Here is a 5299-nt window from a genome sequence, read left to right as displayed (position 1 = left end):
GTGATAGTTTTCGTTCATACTAAAATCAATAATAACAAGTGTCATCGTCATGTAGAATGTCTCTTACATAATAACAAGTGTCATCGCATTAGACACAGTCATGTAGAATGTCTCTTACATAATAACAAGTGTCATCGCATTAGACACAGTCATGTAGAATGTCTCTTACATAATAACAAGTGTCATCGCATTAGACACAGTCATGTAGAATGTCTCTTACATAATAACAAGTGTCATCGCATTAGACACAGTCATGTAGAATGTCTCTTACATAATAACAAGTGTCATCGCATTAGACACAGTCATGTAGAATGTCTCTTACATAATAACAAGTGTCATCGCATTAGACACAGTCATGTAGAATGTCTCTTACATAATAACAAGTGTCATCGCATTAGACAGTCATGTAGAATGTCTCTTACATAATAACAAGTGTCATCGCATTAGATACAGTCATGTAGAATGTCTCTTACATAATAACAAGTGTCATCGCATTAGACACAGTCATGTAGAATGTCTCTTACATAATAACAAGTGTCATCGCATTAGACACAGTCATGTAGAATGTCTCTTACATAATAACAAGTGTCATCGCATTAGACACAGTCGTGTAGAATGTCTCTTACATAATAACAAGTGTCATCGCATTAGACACAGTCATGTAGAATGTCTCTTACAAAATCCTTCATGTTTTACACTCAAGAATAAAAGCCTCACTTTTGCATTTGGTATTTAAAATCTTGATTTTAGTTTACTCATCGTTTACATTATTTTCTTTCTCCCATTGAAAATTATAATAAAAGTGCTTTGTGTATTATCGAGTGATTTTAGTTTTGTTGATTTTCAACAGATTACGCGGTACCGGCGCTTAATAAATACAGAGACTTGTATGCCCAGAGTTGGTTACGGTGATACATAAACGCCAAAGTAGTTTTTATTCGTAAAAAAATCCAGCTACATTTGTTGATTTTGCATGAAATACGATTCTTATTGATATCGCATCTTCCCGTCTTTAAATATGGATAACAATATCCTTGTACTCCGAACATGAATCTAAATATCCTTGCTTAAAATTAGCTACAGATATATGTCTGATGCATGTAGAAGAAAAAGTAAAAACACAAAAATACTGAACTCCGAGAAAATTCAAAAAGGAAAGTCCATGCAAAATTAAATGGCAAAATCAAAAGTCCAAACACATCAAACATAACAACTGTCATATTCCTGACTTGGTACAGGCATTTTTTTTTATTTAGAAGTTTATTTAACGGTACATAAAAACAATATAGTACCTTAATGTGAATTCATTGGGTACATGCACACAAATCAACATGGGTACAATCTATATTAGCAATGCTATTATCAGCCACATTCGTTATCCGATTGTTTCTTTGTAATACGCCTTTGCTTCATAACTTAAAATAAAAACACCTTTTATTTAACATTAAAAGGGTATATGAAGTATTATATATCTTACAGCAAACCGACAAGACAACATCAAAAATCATCTTTAGGTCAACATACAGTATCAGTGTTATTCATACAGTATGATGAAGACTTATACTAAAAGTCTATACAATAAGACAACTTGCAGCTTTAAATCGCGTCTTCAATGAACAGATTGTTTAGATGACAATATATCGAGTCTTAAAGGAAACAACCCGACCCTTAACAAAGCTAAAATAAAACTTTTTCCCTAGGATTCGACACTATATAAGCATTTACAAACCTGCTCGTGCATTTTTCATTGTTATTCAACGCAAATTTAACATTTGAATTTTTATGCGTAAATCTTAGCATTTCATCCTTCATTTTTCTCTTTGCATGTAATCTTTTTTTTTTAATATTAAAAAAAACGTTGTCGTAGTACATACACATCAGGGGTTACATTGTATAATTTCCAGCAAAACTAACAGGAGAGGGACTACATCAGAAAAACAATCTTCATTGAGTGGCAATAACTCATATACATATTGAAGCATACAATGACGGCTCCCTCGTCCAGGTGACAACATTTGCTGTTTGAAGTTTATTTATATCTCAGACTGGTATAATAGTTGTCATAAAAGGGGAAAAAATGATAAAAAAGGTTGACAACAATTTATAAAAAAGATTCAACTTATTTTGAGCGTTTCGTTTTTTTTTAATATTGTCTTGCTAATCGGTTTTGTTATATAATTTTTTCATCTACTATTGTTCTAGCAAAAGTCACAAAAATGATGTTAAAATCAGCCATGCGACTTATAATTATTTAAAAAGATAAAGCTGACTTTTCTTGTTGTTTATGTAAATGCTCTTTTGTTCCGACGTTGGAAAGTTCCAGGCGGAAAGAACTAACTAGCCTAAAAGTTCCGGAGGAACTTAATAACTAGTTACTTTGTTCTTCCTCTGATTTAAAGTTCCACCGTAACAAAATGACTAGTTGAAAAGTTCCAACGGAACATATACCAACTAGTTAGAAAGTTCCTTTTTTCCAAATTAGTCAAAACCGGAACTAACAAACTAGCCCAAAAGTTTCAACGGAACTTCCCAACCAGTCACAAAGTTCCATTTGGAGAATTGATGCAAAGTAAAAGCGTAACATATTATATTTGAACCTTTCAAAGGGGAACCAATATACTGATTACAAAAGTCAAAAGGAACTTATCAACTAGTCACAAAGTTCCTCTTTTGGCAACTAGCTACTTTTTTCCGAAACTTTTCGACTGCAATCGGAACAAAATAACTAGTTGAAAAGTTCCGCCGGAACAAAGTAACTGTCGGAACATAGTGGCTGTTACATTTACACATTTCAATCATTCAGCTCGTGGGTAGATCATCTTTTCCTCTAATGTTTTTTTAAGGTTAAGATAGCTTGGAATTCTCACTGCACCAGGCATCTGATATACATTCCTATTATATTTTGATCGGACAAAGCTGCGTATTTATATAACCAATAAGCCAAACGAACGCACCCATTAACAAGGGTATACTGTGGAACGGGAGAGGTCAAGAGATGTAAATATTTCTATACCCAAGCAAATATTGGTTTTGTATAAAAGGAGATAAAGGTATACATTAATGCGACAGCAACCCAAAGACACAGATAAATAAAAATATTTAGAGTCAACATTCGGTCTTTTTTTTATAGAACATTCCGTGTACAGAACAATAAGCTCAAAACCGACCCATGACTAAATAATAGTTATACGGAGTTAATTCAATATTCAAATATTATATATCCGAAAAGGCACATTTGATTTACTATAATTATTTACCATGAAAGATAATAATCCCAACACTTCACTGTATAATAAAACGGTAAAATAAATAATGATAATGGATGACGACCAGCGGCGAATAAAATTTATATTCAGGACGATTACGTGAAATATAATACGAGCATTAACCCCGTTTTTTACTAGACTGACAAGCTGAGTCTTTTTTTTTATCGTGTAAGTTCACAAGACATTAGTTCGCAGAAAGAAAAGTCACCCGACCAGGACACATTTCCGACGCTGAACCGGCCAGTCTGTGCTCTTACTTTATGATGCCACGTGTTAAGCGTTGAAATAGAATACCAATTTAATTAACGTCTTTGTTTGACCCGTTCAGGATTCGAACAAATTTAATTACCTCCCTCTCTCGAGGCGAACGCCCCCACACGAGACCAACCAGGAGAGCAGTAGTGATCGGTAGTACAGAATATCATACCAAAAACTAAAGTACAATACACAATACAGTTTCACAGAATTCTCACAGTTACTAAAGCGAGCTAAAAGTATCTAACCTAAATTGGATGCGTGAAATGATATTGTAAACTACACGTAAACATGGATGATCGACTTCAGGGTAGATTTTATGAATCAAATTAAAAACTCTTGCACCTATTGTACGACCTACCTATTGTATTTAAAATTTATGTGTTATAGTCATTAACAGGCATGAAATATTTGCTACTGGACTTAAAGCAAACAACAATCAATCAATTTAATTAATTTCTCTGTTACAGTACTAGTACTTGGCACACAAAGACAAGATCTTGTAAAAGCTATTATATAATAATTTACAATTTTCATTTAAATTTTTAATGTTGTTTGCTTTTCTTTTCATTTCTTTTCTTCTTTCTTTTTTTTGGGGGGGGGGGGGGGGAGGGGTCTCTTCAGTTTATCATATAAATGACTGCTTATTCAAAAGTTTTAGATATTTTTTTACTATTGTTCTTATCTAATGTTTAAATACGATTTATAACATATGATTTGTTTTGCCAGGCAAGGATAAAACTAAGAAAGATAAAGTTTTTTCCGGGTACTTTTGCTTCATTTAGACACGAAAAGGGAATAACGGACGACTAAATTAAAGTGTTTTTTTTTTTCATATAATATATTGAACTTGCGAATATATCTCACCCAACACGTTTTGATCGGGACAGTGAAACCTAGTTCAATACGGTTTTATTCATTGAAGTTTGCATGCATAGTTCTTATTTAAAAAAAAAACACAAATAAAGCAAGATATATTAATTGATTGGACTGAATAGACAACACTAATTATTTTGCATTCGCATGTATCTTAATGTAGGAAGATCACCAAATCAGAAACAAAAGGAACATTTGCCGGATGAATATTGTGAAGGACCTTATGCATCTAGGACTGTCCGATTAAAAGTTCTTAAACAAGCTGTTTAAAAAGCTAATTGTTGGAAGAGTTTACTTACTGTTTTCTAAGGTCTGATCTTTACGATTCGATTTCATGATTACTGACAGATCAAAAACATCAAGTATATATAGCATGAAGTTGTTGGGCATAATATTCATTGGTCAGTTATAAATGAGGTCTGTACGGGGGTTTGATTGCTGATTTATTAAATAAGAAATCGTTATTTTGAAAAGTTGGCTAAAAAATATAAATTTACCCCCTAGTTTTGTAAAACTATCATTTGGTGTTATTTAGATGCTATTTTTTTTTTATCATAAATAAATAATTATATGATAGTCTATGATGTAATGCCATTAAATTGGTCCGTTTTCATTTCAATTTGGTAACTGTTAATTGTATATACCAGTCTGAGTACTGTTTAACTATCATTTAAGTTAAACATATTTAGACTCGTCCAGTTCAGGGGAATTAGGTTTCTGCAAGTGCTTTTTATGTACTTTTCATATATTTTTGACGGTTAAATTTGTAAGTCAGTAAAAGTTCAATGATTAAGTTAATATATACATTAAAAGACCTCGAGATCCTCACAAAAAGGGCTGTTCAAATCCCCTCGCCCTTCGGGCTCGGGGATCTGAACACCCCTTTTTGTTCGGAGGCCTTT

Source organism: Mytilus galloprovincialis, chromosome 10, assembly GCF_965363235.1.
Source record: "Mytilus galloprovincialis chromosome 10, xbMytGall1.hap1.1, whole genome shotgun sequence".
NCBI classification, from domain to species: Eukaryota; Metazoa; Mollusca; class Bivalvia; order Mytilida; family Mytilidae; genus Mytilus; species Mytilus galloprovincialis.
The sequence above is the reverse complement of the archived record's forward strand: the minus strand, read 5'-3'. Positions refer to the sequence as shown.